General features: G+C 41.1%; 1 protein-coding gene across 2 annotated transcripts in view; it reads right to left on the reverse strand.

Annotated features, from left to right (window-relative positions):
* Nucleotides 1-16,079, reverse strand: part of RERG (RAS like estrogen regulated growth inhibitor) — a 94,270-nt gene that overhangs the window by 20,880 nt on the left and 57,311 nt on the right. The gene's annotated exons all lie outside the window — the stretch shown is intronic.

Below are 16,079 nucleotides of genomic sequence, written 5' to 3' on the forward strand. Positions count from 1 at the left end.
TTTAAGCCTTTCCCAGCAAAGTTTTCTATGTGAGTGGATGGGTAGCAGCTCCCCTGAGCTGTGAGCTTCTTGGGGCACTTGAGAACTTGTCACTGTTTGTGGTCCACTTCACGCTTTTGGATGGGAGCAACAGAACAAATAAAAACAAACATACCAAAAACTTTTTGCAGCATTAAAGCCACTACTTTGGATGCTTTAGGTATCCTATAACCAGTGGGGAAATTGTTGGTGGTATTGGAATCAGCTTTGACACTTCAAAATGAGGGGTTGATCAAAATAACTTTATTCTTGAAAACTTGCCTTTGGATTGTAAACCTTGTAAGGCAGAAATAACTGGCTAAATAGCTTCCTTCTCTGTTTTGGCATGCCTTCCTTGTAACAGTTTAATTTCCACATTTTGCCTACTTGAAGAAAACAGATTAAATATTTCAAACCAATGATCAACACATGCTATTAATCAATTTGCAGAAATAGAAAAACAAGTTTATATTTTGGAGCACTGGACAGGTAGTTCTTAGTTTCAGCATATAGGATAAGATCTTGCTACTTATATTCTTGTATTTAAGTTTTTCTATCTCTCCAAACCCTTTAAAAACAACTCATATAGGCTTTGATTATTCTTTAATTTAAAACCATGCACTGCTTTGAATTTCTAATGATGTAAATGAATCATTTACCCCTGCAAACCATCCAAAATCCTTTCTCCAAATGAAACCAGAGATATCACTGCACAGGCTAAGAGTGCAGCAATTACACCTACACGAAAACTTTTCCTTGTCATCAGACCCATATGATTGTTCCAGCTTTTGGTTGAAGGTGGACAATAAAACCCAGCTCTGATCCTTTTCCAAACTGAAGCCAGGAGAATGCCTTCCATCCCAGACTTAGGATAAGGCAAGAGTCTGCAAAATAAATCTAATTAATTAAGATTTCCTTAATCACACAATCAGAATATTAGTTTTAAGAAGATTAATATATCTCATACTTGGAGGGGTAATAAGAAGCTGATCCTTAGGAAATGAGATCACCACACAAGAAGCGATTTGAAGTTGGTGTTATTTTAAGTTTCTATTTTCCTTAGGAAATCCTACTTTGATTTTTTTTCCTCAGGCTTTGATGAAATGCTGTCCTTGTTCCTCAGAGTAGATGTGGCAATTCTTAGTCAAAGTAACTTTTCAAGTATGGTCCTTAACCTGAATTCCATAAGATAGCAAAAACAAGATGACCTCTTTGTAGCTGATTTTACATCCATGGTAATATTACACCACGAATTTTTTTTATGTACTTATTATCATAGCTGGAATAGTTCAAGCATCTTGTTGTTTTGAAAGTTTGGTCATGATTCTTTAATTGCTAGTAATAGATTCTCTCTTATTAGCTTCTTTGTCAAAGACAGATTTAAAAACAGATCAAAAAACATTAAACAGATTTAAAATTACTTAAAACAGATTTTAAAAATCAAACAGATTTTAAAAATTTATTTAAAATTTTTAAAGAATTTAAAAATGTTTTCACAGCCATACTCTGAAGGAGAAGGAGTGATGGGCTACCTGTGTGGCAGAGCCTGAGCCTGTGCCTGGACGTGGAGAAGCTAATGAAGACAGATTAAAGGTAGAAGAACCTGTCCAATGTTTTTCTACTTAAACATGGTCCCCCTATTTATGATAACCTTGTACTTGTAGATGGATATTGCTGGAGAAGAGAGTAGAAATGATGGAGGGGATTGGAAGTTTGTCAAGCATGACTACGAAAGGTCACAGAGAGAGCTCTGAAGGGAAAGAGAGAGAAGAGCTATTTTGGAGGTGCCCAAATATAAGAGATTAGAAGGTGACAAGCCATAAGAAGTACAAGTAGAACTGGGCTGGAGGTGCTGAGATGAGCCTGGGAGGAGAAACCCAGGTTTCATGAAGCCCCAGGGTACACAACCCACAGTTATTACACAAGATGAAATGGTGCAGGTGTGCAGCGCTGCAGAGGTGAAGCATTAGAGATCACAGGTGTAAGCTCTGCTGAGGAGGGGGAGGCTAGGCTGTATTTACCTCCAGCACATGCGGATACATTAATAATTACATGTTTAGGAGGGTGCAGAACTAAAGAAAGAAGGGTGGGAGCTGGCTGCCATGCACAGTCAGATGGCAATCAGTCTCTGCTGGCAGACCTCAGAGGTGAGCACAGAAAGCACAGTGAGCTGCTTGCTAGGCACTGCTGCCAATGAAGTATTTTTATAAGTATTTTCCTTTTCTTTGGGCCTAGGGAAGAGAAGGAAACACCCCCTTATCACAACCCCAATGAGTGGGGAACTACCAGCTCCAGAACCATGAGCTCTGTGTCTGTTTTGGGGCACTTTGGGGCTGTGCAGGGCTGCTGCTCCTCCAAGGCTGGCTCTGCTCAGCCTCCCTGCTTCTGACCCAGTCAAATTCCTTCAAAATACTGCTGCTCTCTGTCATGGCAGTGGTCACAGCACATCTTATAAAGCTTTTCACTTCCACACATTTTTATGAGGCTGAAGATTAGCAGCTAGCTGCATTTCACAGATGGGGAGCGTGAGAGGTTCTTGATCCAGAGCCTGTTCTGTTTATAAGTATTTCAGACTAAGTTGGATGGGAAATATCTTCACTTTTGCCTCATTAGGGGTGCTCAGCAGATGGGCCCTTGACATCCAGTGTGATAGTAAAGCAATGTATGGGGCTTTGCTGCCTGATTTGATTGAAAATAGATGATGAGGGAAGAGCTGGGAAGGGCATCCAAGTGCTTGGGCTGTGAGTCTGGAGACCAGCTTGCTGGCTGGTGCCTCCTGCCCCAGCAATGATCCCCTGGAGCAGGGGTATTACTGGAGCCAGGCTGTTTATGTTGAGCTCACTCACTGCCAGATTACATCACTTTGCTGTAAAGTAGCTCTGCCAGCAGAAGAATCAGGAGTGAGGACATCAGCAATTCACTAGACTTGGAGCTGGAGCAGTCAGATTGCTGCTGCTGGCTTAAATGACGCTTTGGGCAAAATAATAAAATCCCCCTTGTGTCCTTAGTAATGTTGCATAAAAGATGAGTTGAGATGGGCCTTACTTCCCTCTCACCTGAGCAAAGGTGTGTGTGCTGTCTGACCAGTCAGTTTTACTCTAATGCTAATAATGAGCCAAAAATAACCCAACAGACTAAAGAAAACCAATCCGAATGCTGGGTTTTGATTCAAAATAACATTGAGACCAAAACTGTCTGAAACACATTATTTTCTGATTAAATTAAGTGACTAATTCCAATATTCTTATTAAAATGGCCATTTCCAGTGCTCATCCTCAAATTCATTTTGAAGCATCCCAGGCTCAGATTGATGCAGAAATTAATAGGAGTGAATTTCATGGCTCTCCACTGAGACTGCTCCAGGCTCTTCCCTGAACACTTACAGCTTGTGAAACACAAGAACTTGCAGGCTGGGAAGGAAAGAATCACCCACAAGCTGCCTTGTGGGTTCCTGCTGTGCTGTTTGGAGACATGACCATCACCAAGGGGAGCTGATGTAACATCCCAGCAAAGGAAGAACAGACTCATGTCTCCTTCTGCCTTTCCTGACACCCTCACTTCCAACTCAGCTGTTTTATACAGGGCATAAATTAGGGCAGAACTTGGCACAGGACTTTCATTCACTCACGTTTAAAACTTCTGCCTTAGAAGTTATTCTTGGAGACGAATCTGACTATCTGTCAAATACATTTGCAGTGCAGCTCCACTGAAGACAATGAAGTTATACCAGGATTTAACATGGCATATAAACCAAGGTTATCAACCACATAATTAATCAATTTCTTTCAAACTTGTATGGCTGAGTCCCTGCTCAGTTTTAAAAATCCCATTCCAACTATTTTGGAACTTTTTTTGTGTGTGTGTGTGATATTTTGCATCTTGCTTTAGATCTTTGTTTGGATTCAGTAACATATAAATGCTCTAGCTAAATTTACAATCTGTCTGAACACATATCTCTGTGGATTTGGTGTCGTTCCAGCTAATACAAGCTGAGTTTTTTGGGGAAGAAAGGAAGCAGGGTTTTATTTGAAAAACAACCCCCTTCCCAAAAAGTTACAGAGTTCAAAGTTATTCTAAGAAAAATAACAGTTTTCCACAGTGAAATAACTTTATGATGACTCTTTTATGCCATGAGAATTTTCAGCTATAAAAATGGTCTGAAAGTAGTCCCATTATTTAACTTATCAACAAGTCCATTCCTGGTGCCATAATGATGTGTCATCAGTAAACCACACTTGGCAGGAGACACCAGAGTGGTTAAAACCAAAGGTTAGAATGATCAAAAGGCACTTTCAGAAATGAAGTATTTCACTGTTTCTTAAAATATAGATTTTTGTTAGAGAGTTCATCCCCCATTCACCTTCTCAGAGGCCCCTTAGGTATTGGAATTTCAGCCCCCCTGGAAGACGGGGTGAGTTCCAGCCTGCAGGATGGCAGTGCTCTGGATTCTGGTAGATGATGTTCTCCCTCCTTAAACAGCTTTCTGTCCACCTTCAGGAAATAATGGTTTTCTTTTAAAGGCAAAACCATGAGGATTTAATTTGCTTCTGGAAGCGCAGGTCATCTGGGGGTGTCTGTGTGTGGGGGAAAGTGTGAACTTATAATGCAGAGTCCTTTTCTGATCCATCAGGGATGTGAGCACGCACTCATTGCTTGCTCTGCATCCGTGGGCCTGAGTTTGAGTCAGCTCTGATTGGATCTCTGCAATTCTGTGATGTGGGGATGTGAGGGCTGGGTGAGACATCAACAGCAGCACCTCTCTGCCTCCTCTCTTGGCTTGCTCACCATGGTCACTTCTGATGTTGGGACCTGCTGCAGTAAACTAGAATTTTCCTACAGTAAATCTAATGGAGCAAAGCAAGATCCGTGAGAAAAATAAGGGAGAACTCAATGAAGCATAAAAATGTTTTGTTTTACACTGCCTTGCTGTTTCAAACTCTGCATGTTTTAGGCATTTTTAAGTCACTGTCTCAAGCAGTGAGCTGTGCTGAAAAATTCCTGTTTATGATAATTTTTCTTTAAAAGCACAGGGAGGTCCTCCACTGTCTGCCAATAGAAGTTAAAAAGGATGTATACTTTAACATATAAAGTTCAATGAAACATAAATACCAAATGTATATATTATATATACCATGTAGCAATTTATATGCGACAGTGTGTGTGTATATACAGGTGTATATATACAGTGCTATAGCACATACAGCCAGGATTGAACAGCTGTGGGATGAAATGTGCTGCTTTTGCCTTTCAGGAGGTTTCACTGTGCAATGCAAGCCTTTTTTCTTCGGTGGTGATGGAAAGGGCTTCAGTTCTGTGGATTCAAATCTGAGCAGCAAGAGTGGTTCAAATGTCTTTTTGTTCTGGTGGAATATAAAAGGACTGGAATATCTGTCTCAAATATCTCAATTCCCACTTGATCATGGTTGAAACCATCATTCCATATTCAAGTATTTCAAAACCACTAATAAGCTTTCAAATGTACAATATTAAGTGCTGTAGATTGGATTTATCTCTACAGTGAATAGTATTTCACATGCAGAATGTGAATGCAGCAGGACTCCAAAGGCTGTTTCAGATAATAATTCAGCAGGTTGTCCAATTACATGTCAATAATTGACCTTCTTTCCACAAGCTGTTTGGAGAGAGTATCCTACTGTGGAAGAGACAAACAGCACACTCCTGCTCAGCTCTGCTTTTTTGCAGTCTCCATCAGGTCATTCATATTCCAGCCTGACTAAATGTAGGTGTATTTCATGCCACTGTCACTTTTCAATTTCTGCTACAAGGTTTTGGGGAGTATTTCTTCTGTTAGTGGCAATTTCCCTCTATCTCAGATGTAACTGCATTTTGCTTCTGTGGGAAATATTCAATTTTAGGAACTTGAGGGGAAAGAGCCTGGGGAAAAATAACCTGTTTCAGGGAATTCATCTGAAATTCTGGAAGTCCATGGCACAGTGTATTTACATATTCATCTCAACTGTCTTCATGGGGGACTGGACATCTTTGTATGCTCCTCTGGATAGTTCACCCTGACTTTTTTGTTGATTAATAGTCATTCATCCCATCCTCACTGAACAGGAGGATTTTTGTTGTCATGTTTTCCCCTCTGCTTTCAGCGCTCATGGCATTTTTTTACAAAGGTTGCTGCATATGGAACTCAAGCAGGAGGCTTAATCTACATTACCTTTCCCCATTCCATATCATATATTTTCAATATATAACATTCTTTATTTCACATGAGTGTTTATTGCACTCATGTGAAAGATAAGCTACCAGACTGGTGTGTTGAATGGTTTTGATCATTTTAGGGTAATATCCACACTTGTACCATTTCTCTCTCCTGACTTCATTGTGTAACTTTTTCTGTCACCCCATTTGTGAAACCTAAACTTTCTGGTGTGCTATTCCTAACACATATGTGTTGGAACCCTGGATTCTGAGAATTTCAGACTTTCTGTGCTGAAAAGCACTGACCCCCAAGAGAACACTGCATTGACCTGAGGCTGTGGAGAAAGCTTCCAAAACTGAATGATAAAACTAAGATTATAAGTGTGTAGTTTGAATGGAAGTGTGTAATATCACACAGTAGAAAACTTGGAGTTTAAGGTTTTAAAATATGGTAATATATATATAAAACTAGATAAAAAATATAAAACAGAAGATAATCCTTCTTCTCTACCTTCTTCTTCATAAATTTAAGTAGTATTGTGTAATTACATAAAAATCCAAATTATGAATCACAAGTAGTTAGTTATTAATTTAAAAGTAAAAATAATTTAAGTATAATTTCTTAATTAGACAATTTATCCTTAAAACCCTTATAAAGAGAAAAATACAACTCCATTTTTTAATTTGTGAAAGTACTGTAAAACTCACACTTAAAAGAAGCTGTAATAGAGAGTGGCCATAAACATATCATTGGTGCTGAGGTGGGGGTTTTTGTTGTGTTGTGATTTTTTTGTATTGGTGGTGATATTGCTTTTTTGGGGGGTTTTTTGTTCATTTTGTTTGCTTTGGGCTTTTTGGTTTTCTTTGGGGTTTTTTTTCTTTGGTTTTTTTTGGTTTTTTTTTTTTTTGCTTTGGTTATTTTTTTGTTTTGGGGGTTGGTTTTTTTCCTGGGAGAGTGGGTTTTTTGTTGGTTGTTTTGGGGTTTGGGGGTTTTTGTGTTGTTTTTTTTTTGTTTGTTTGGGTTGGGGTTTTTTGTTTTGGTTTTTTTTTGTTTTGTTTTTGTTTTTTTTAATTTGTTTTGTTTTGGAGGTTTGTTTGTTTGTTTGTTGTTTTGTTTTGTTTTTTTGTAGGAGAGTGGGTTTCCTGTTGTTTTTGTGGGGTTTTTTTAGGGTCTCTTCCAAATTTTGGTCTGATCCTTGCTCTCTTCCCTCTCCCATGCTCAGAAACCAAGAGATGAGTAGGCAGAACTGGAATAAAGGGGAGAGAGGTGAATTTGTTCCCTTCTTAGTGCACACATCCTGGGAGGGCTGCAGGGACTCGGAGAGAGGGCACGGTCTCATGCACCAAGGAGATGAAGAAATTTTTCCAACAAAGTTTAAAGAGAGTTTTTTGTGAGACCTTGGCCAGGGTAGGGACTGGTGAGCAGGGCTGGGATTTCTGTGAGAGCATCCTGGCTGCCAACAGCAACCTGGCCAGAAATCCCAGCCCTGCCAAGGGGGAAGCTGCTGCTCAGGAACTCAAGGAACCAACCTGCCTGCTCTTGAGGTTAGGAATTTATAGTTCTGAGGGCTGGAGTTTCAACATCTCCCCTTCTGCTGCTCTGGCTGGGAGCAAAAGACATTTTGTTTGACGTGGTATGTTCTGGTAATCACAAAGTCATGCTGGAAAGGCACAGCTTACTATTTACAGCTTAGAGTAAGTCAAAATGCTTAAAAAAAAACAGTTTTATCAGGCTCTGGTGAGTCAGTTTGAATGGGAGGGCAGTTGGCACACTGAGTGAGTAAAGCCACTGGCATTAATGCTGGATCACTGCCTGTACTTGTAATCTTCACAACACAAAAAGTGCTTTTGTCAGAGTGCCTTGCTCTGCCACTGTTTCACTGAGTATGGAGCAGCACAAATGGTGACTAGAAATGTCATAAAGAGATGCAGGGCTCTGTATTTCATGTTGGTAGAGAGCACTGGGTGTTTCTGTGTGGTCAGAGTCTGAACAGAGTAGCTGTCACTCTCTTCTCCTCAGCCTGACTGTAATAATTTTCTTGTCTTATTTTCAGTTGCATCAGTATACTATATCAAATGAGACTACAGCTTGCATCAAACTAAAAACAAGCTGTTCCCTGGCTTTTTCTGTGATAAACTTACTTTTTTCTTTGCATGCACACCTTGGCTTTCTGGATTTGGCTCCATGGAATTCTCAGACAACCTGGAAAAGCTTTGCATTGTGATTACAATCCACCTAGAGCAGGATATTCAGGAAAATCTTGAAAAATCATTTTTCCTGTGCCATTTCCATCTTTCTTTGATGGTGGAGCTTAGCTGAACACCAGAAGTTTGTACCAGCCCTATTGATTGATGACTGATGATTGAGTCAGTTGATGGATGCAGGCCTGGAATGTCCCAGGAAGATGAGGAATTAAGGCAACAAAATGCACTGAAAACTGACACATGGATTTTTAATGATCCTCCTTTTTTTTTTTTTATGAGTCTGATGACATAAGCTTTGATAAATGTTACATCTTTTTAACACAGTGCACAACAGAATATTTCAGGGGACCCATATTTTTCAAAATCAGCTATTATTCTCATATTTTAGCTATGCCTTTTGTTTTACCCTCCCTCCTTTTCTCTGTGTTCTAAAGACACCTGCTCCTGTTCTTTGCTAGCCACCTGGAATCTTGAACTGTTGCTTGTACCAGGAATTTAATTTTTTTTAAAGAGCAAACAGCTTTGCCTTAACACCTGGAGAATTAAGAGACCCAGCAGGAGGAGTAGAGAAGCTCTTTAAGAGGTATTTCCACAGCAGGGTTTGCAATGCTGCAGGATGATAAAAGGGAAGGATAGAAACACTATGATCAACAACTGAAGTGAAATGGAAGGCAGACACAAGATGTGGACCACATCTTTCTCACAGTAAAAATAAATGTGTTGCAAAGTGTAGAAGTTGTTAGCTGAAGACAAGAGCTCAGACTGAGCAAAGGTTTGCTAACATGCTGCTGCTGATTGTTCCTGAAGGCAGAAAAGTGACCCCAGGGGAGATGGAATTGGTAGGTACCTAATGCTTTTCTACATTTATCCTTGCTGAATAATGAGTTACACCCCAAAAGTCTGAGGTGCTATCTCAGAGCATCACCCCAGCATCACTTTTCTTTTGTGGAGCAGCTTGGAGGAACGGGTGTGGGTGGAGAGCAACTCTTCATAAAGCACCAGTGAGCAAAGCCTGTTTGTGTCTGAAGCCTGACTGGTGACCTGCCAGGGCTCACATCCCTGCTCATCCCATACAACCTCTGTCAAGGGGAGGATAATTAATCCCAGCTCCTGGAAACAGTGATTTCCTCCAAGGCCATGTCAAAATGGGCAAAGATAAATACTACTGAGTGCTCCAGCCAGGGCACTACAGAGTGCTGTGCTCAGTTCCCAGTGCTAGTGACAGCACGAAATGAATTTAAACTAATTCATTGTTTTGATAAACAACTATCATCTCCTATCTCTGGCTGCAACTATGGTTTTATGAGCACCCATTTGGTGCCTATAATAATGTAGGGGGTTATTATTAGCCTTCTGCTTGGAATCTCGACACACAATCCTGGGAACTGTTCAGAGTAAACTTTAAAATTATGTGTGTGTGTGACAGGGGGGAAGGATGATCTAAATTTAAATGGTAAATTTCTGCTTTCATTCTCAATGCTTAAGGGCATTCAGCTAATAAACATTGCATGGCTTCAAACAAAATAAGAGCCACAGTAGTAGATAATGGGTGCTGTAAAACCTCTGACTTATCTTCAGTCTGAAACTTGAAGGATTAACATAACTTAGTTTATGATGTTCATCACAGCTGCCAGGAGACCTGGCCCTGCCTCCCCAGAGTGCAGGAGCTAAAGGGAAGGCTCTTCTGGTCTCAGCTGAGTAATTAGCTGTACTTAGTTGAAAGCCTGCATTAAGAGGGAGCTTTTCTACATTTATCCATGCTGAATAATGAGTTATACCCCAAAAGTCTGAGGTGCTATCTGTGTGAGATTCTCTTGTCCATAGAAATTACACAGATAAGAAATATAACAAGTCATATATTAAGGGCTCTTTCAGTCATTATCTCATGCAGTGGTTTATCCACTTTGAAGTGACCTTAGTGATGGGATTTTCTTCATTCCTTTTACATGAGGCTGAAAACACCAAGTTCCTGTTTGTTCCAGGGGGACTTTAAAGATCCCACGGCAGTTTTGCAAGGGGATCTTTCCCTTCAAGGATCCTCCCCTCCATCCTAAAGCTTGGTAGATGCTTGGTAGATGCACACCACCACAGTGCCAGGGGCTCAAAGATCATGCAGCTCTAAGTTTGCAATTATGATGATATCAGCTGTGGCATTCATATTTTCTGAAAAAAATTCCTACTCCCAGGATTTTCTCCTGGGAAGCTGAGAAGCCTCAGAGAAAAATGAAAACAATTCTTATCCCATTTGCTTCTCCTGTGTTTTGCTCATGTGGAATGTGTTTGGAGATCGTTTACCCACAGGTGATTGTTTCATTGGATTCTGCTGTGAGTTGTTTTGACTCTTTGGCCAGTTGGGGCCAAGCTGTATTGGGACTCTGAAAAGAGCCACAAGTTTTCATTAGCATCTTTTTAGCCTTCAGTAAGTATCTTCTCTGTATTCTTTAGTATAGTTTAATATTCTTTAATATAATATAGTATCATAAAGTAATAAATGAGCCTTCTGAGAACATGGAGTCAGATGCACCATTCCTGCCTTCCTTGGGGCATTTCTCTGCAAATACAATAATTAGCTGCTATTATTTTCTCAGGCCAGCGTGACAAACTCTCAGGGCTAAGTTTTCCTTCTAATGCTTTGTTTTAAGAACACTTCCTCAGTTTCACCCTGAGCTCTTTCCAGAGTGAGCAGAGAGCACATAAACAACTCCACTCTCTTTGACAGCAGTCAAACAGCACAGTATACATTTCTTTCTCCTGTTACTGCCCTGCAGAGTGCCCTGGAGTGGCTGCAGTAATCTGAATTTGCTTAGCTGCTCACAATGACATCCTAGAAGTGAAGAAACACAGCCCTGGGACTCCAAATTTAACAAGTTAAAAAACCTCCAGTTGCTCGTAATGAAAGCTGGTGCAGTGACTAGGGAACCAGTCCAAGAGGAGGTTTACATTCCTTGCTTCACTGTGCTTTACATTTTGCTTTGCTCAGAGTAATGAGCACTTTTCAGCACTATTAGTGTGCCTGGCAGAAAAGGGAGGTAACCAGCATGATGCCCAGCAATATTTAAATTATATTGGGCTGAAAGTATGCCCTTTCCCAGTGTAATCCCATCCACTCCTGCCCTGCAAGTCTCTTGTTACTCCCCAGTCTGTAGCTCTCCAAGGGCACCCACCCAGCCATATTGATTCACTTGTGTGTGGGGATGGACTCTATCTGGAATTAAATTCTCCTGATTTAAAAGATAGGTGCTCTTTCCCCAAAACTGAGTTGCTGTGGGGTTTTGTTTGCTTAGTTCTTGTTTGTTTTCATTGGTTTTGTTGTTATTTGGTTTGTTGTTGCTGCACCTGGAGATTTCTCTTATACTAGAAATTTTTTTTGCAGCTTGTCTTCCTCTTTCAGTCTCCGAGCAGCTGTTGAAAATTTTGGTCTTTGGCTTTCCTGGCCATTCCCTGGTTTCATCTGGAACTTGTGTGTAATGCTATTGCTGCTGGTATAAATGGATTATCACTGTAGATAGACTGATGCTGACAAAGCAGAAGTGTTTTAGAAATATAAATAGCACTTGGATGCTGAAACAATGCCTTCACAAATGTACCTTTGGAAGCTTTTTACAGACTGCAAGAATAGTCTATTACTCTTGGTTCTCTACTGCTTTTAAAAGAGGAAGCAAATTTAGATGGCATTTTTAACTTTCCTGATGCATCCTGGCACAGCCTCCCCAGGAGATAAAGATGAGCCTTGTGGTCTCACAAATGACTCTGCTGTGGGTGGGGTGAACTCTTCAGCTCCAGTTGAGCTCAGCCAAAGCTGAAAGCTTGGCTGACCTTTTTTACAGGAGCAAGAGTTATTTTTTAAACTAGCCTTAAATCCATTCTTTACTGTTTTGGTTTCATATAGAGGAAGAGATATGGTCTTTAAACTCTGCTATAAGTAGTGTACTGCCCTGGAGGCTTTATCTTGAGATGGAAGAGCACCTGGGAGGGCTGAGGCACCTCCTGCTCATCCACCCAGGGCAGATGTGATGGAGCCCTAGGGGAGGGAGTGTAAAACCCAGCAATCCTGCTCCTGTACCCCCCAGCATTGCTTTGCTCCTCTCTGTCTGCCCCTCCTGCTGTCCCGGAGCACCAGCAATCAAAGCAGCAACTCCTGCTCTCACCCATTGCCATCGAGATCAGAGCTCAAACAGGAATTTTGTTATTCCACCCCATTCTCTGAATTCTCTTCCCTCCCGTTCTTCAGGGTTTAGCCCAAGAGAAGTGGCAAGAAGAGCTGAATAATTCACTGCTCCAAAGCAATGAGCATGGTCTGGCCAGAAAGGGGACAGACAATGAACTCTCATTTTAACCAGATAGAGTTCAACATAGAAAGATATGTCAGGCAGAGCAGATAAGACCAAGACTGAATTTGGGAAAACAAAGAAGCAGCAGGCCCAATGCAAGCTACTATCAGATAAACCACTGAGACAGAGAGCTGTGTGTTGGAAAAAAAGAAGAACATTCCTGGAAATCAAGCTGACAATGAAAGGGAAGAAAATTCATGTGCCACTGAAATGATTCCTAGTGAAACACCATGAGGAGGTTATTTTGGATTGGGCTGTTAAATTTTTCAGCAGCTGGGTATATTTCTGGGATGACTTTTGTGCTGTATTCTTCTTTCCTTTAATGCAGCCTGAGGCACAAACTACTGGAGACATCAAAGCTTTTCTTTGTGTAGGTTGAAGCTCCTGCTCCAGGGAGTTGTTTAGATGCAGTGAGAGAAGTGATCTTCTCAAATTGATATGGGCAGCACACCCAACTATACAGGACAGAAGTTAAGACTGAAATCCCAGAGTTGCAAGGAGCTCATGCCCACATTTAAGAATATATTCAGCTTTCAGTAACGTGAAGGGTATCTAGGTTCCTTGAGAATGCAAAAGGGTCTTTTTGGCATACTGTAGGAAGGTTAGGGAGAGCCCAAGGCAGTCTATAAGTAAATGTGGAGCCTCTGGTTCTTTCACTGGCAGCTGTCCAGAAAACTTTGCTTCTCTGAGTAAGAGATGAGAGAAATGAGAAATGAGGGCCAAAAGAATGAGCAACCACCAGGTTTGACTTGCATTTGTACTGCAGAGTAAATAATTTACCAGCCTAAACAAAAGCCAAATTCAGGCCTGCCCTATTTGACACAAGTAAAAGTAGTAGTTTAAAGTCTGAACTTTTTCATTTGTTAACAGAAAAGGCCTGTGTGGAACCAGAGGCAATTTACTGTGAGCAGGAGAGAGAAAGAAGCAAGAAATGTCAGCAGAACCCCAGTGGAAGGACAGCAAACACTGACATGGACAAATGCAGCCAGTGCACAACTCCAGCCATCTGACACACCAGAAAAAGCAAAACACTCCAACAGAATTGCAAGGTTCACCTTTCTGCAGGACTCCTATTTTGCTGTTTGAGTCCATATCTAAGGTAAATGGGACAGGGGGAGAGAGAGAAGTGACCATTTAGCACTGGCCAGAGGCTCCTGACCCATGGCAAAGAAACAGTGCACCAGACTTGAGCAGCTGACTCCTCTGATCTCAGGGGCTCCCTGGCATGCAGGGCTATTTCTGACACGCAGAAATTCCTGAAAGCAGAGCAGGGAGCCCCACACAGACAGTGAAGGCAATCCCCTCACCACAACACCTTTTCTTCCATTCTGCAAGTGCTTTAATGCATTAATTTTGATAAGGTGGGTTAGGACAGAGGCCTTCAGACCAGAGCATTGGCAGTGATGGATCCCCATTTCTTTGGACACCTTCCCTTCCTTTTCCAGCCTTAAGAGAAACTATAGCCAACAAACCCCCCCAGAAGGGGCTGTGACACATAACTGGACCAAGCCCAGGGATTCTGTCATGTCTTGCACTGTCTCTCTGCTTTGCCCTCAGTCATTGCAGCCTGCTGAGCAGATCTGCTGCTGTTTAATTAGAGTCTGGGTGCCCCTCCTGTAATGACATTAGTCAGGAGTGAACTGTCTGGTTCCTGCCTCTCGTGGACCAGCTGAGCTGCTGGCCTAGAGCTGCCCAGATTGCTTAATTGCACTGCTGACTTTTAAAGGTCAGCTCTTACAGAATCTAATCACACTCAGGAGATTTCCAGCATGAGGTGGATTGCAAAGAAGAGCCTGGATTCCTCTCAGGAGGTGTGGGACCAAGCAAACACCCTGCAGCAGAGCCACCAGGGCCATGGCCGTGTGCTGAAGGGCACCTCAGGAGGGAGAACAGAATGAGGGAGATGTGTGTCTCAGAGGAAGTGGGGAAAACAAATTATTCAGCTGCTTTGTCCTTTTATAAGGTACCTCATCATATCCTAGAAATTCTCCATGCTTGGAGTATCCCAATAGGAAAGCTGAATGGTTGCTGGAGCAGTATCTGTGGGGTAGAAAAACTCAGGAAACTGAAAACTGGCTGAAATATTTCAGTAAAGGATGGATGTGCTTAGTTTCAAGCATGTAACTGTCCCAAGAAAGCAGATCTGCTGCTGGGGATACCTGACTACAATCTACATTTTACATGGTTTATTCATCAAAAATAGTAACCTCTATATTTGAAAAGCAGATTCTATTCTGTCTTACCCTCCTTCACAGGAGTGAGGCTAGCAATGGGCACTGTAAGACCCTCTCTTCTCTCTTGGTAATTGTTAATGTTAATAATAGTAATAGTAATAGTAATAATAATAATAGTACTACTACTACTAATAATAATAGTAGTAATAGTAGTAGTAGTACTACTACTACTAATAATAATAATAATCTGAGGGTAATTGTTGCCCTTTTTCCCTCCCTGAGTGCCCTGGCAGCAGGAATGGAGACCCTCACCTGGGACACTCCTCCTTTCCTCAGATCCTTTCCCTCTCGCTGCAAGCACCTGAAGGAAACAGCTGCAAGCCCTAAAATCCTCCAGCCCCATCAGTGCTCCAAATTCAGCCTGCCTTGAGCCAGGTGGGCTCCACTGGAAGAGCCACAGAAAAGGGGAAGTTTTGGGAGACATCAAAGAGGAGCTTTGGCTCTGCTGCTTCCAGAGGAAGAGTAGTCAATATATTTAATTGCAGCTGGGACTTGCACTTCTCTTCTTGGCAGACAGTCTTGTTTAAAATCTTTCATTATCAATTCACAAGTGAGTTTATACAAGATGAGTAGATATTTTTTGTGTGTGTCTTTCTCTGGTTGACAGTTTTCTAACATTGTTCAGTGAGAAAAGTTTGAACAATTGCTTTTATCTTTCACTTGATTTTCTTCATCCTTTTTTATCCCTTCTTATTGATTTTTTGAGGGGCTTTTTCCTTTAAATTTCGGCCTGCTTTTGCATGTGCTTATTTTAAACTGATTTGCATGCAGATGATCAACTGGAAATGCAGTTTGGGTAAGATGTTTACAAACTGATATTAAATCACTCTGCTTGTTTGCACAAAACAGTAATTGAGTAAACACTGGTTATTAGTTTACTTGCATATTTGCTTTGCATTCTTTCACTTGCTTTCCACAAACAACACAGGGATGTTTGTTCTATAGTTAATAGCATTTAGAATAGTCTAAAGTAAGTAAATAAATAAATAAAGTTCTTGCTGTGTTCCCTTTATAAAAAGAGGGTTGAGTAAGACTTAGAGAGTAGCTTTAGTTTTTCTTCGTATTACTGTTTTTCTGATTATTGTCATCCTTTATTTTTTGTTACATATTTACTCACTGAGAC

Source organism: Molothrus ater, chromosome 5 (assembly GCF_012460135.2).
Source record: "Molothrus ater isolate BHLD 08-10-18 breed brown headed cowbird chromosome 5, BPBGC_Mater_1.1, whole genome shotgun sequence".
In the NCBI taxonomy this organism is placed as follows: Eukaryota; Metazoa; Chordata; class Aves; order Passeriformes; family Icteridae; genus Molothrus; species Molothrus ater.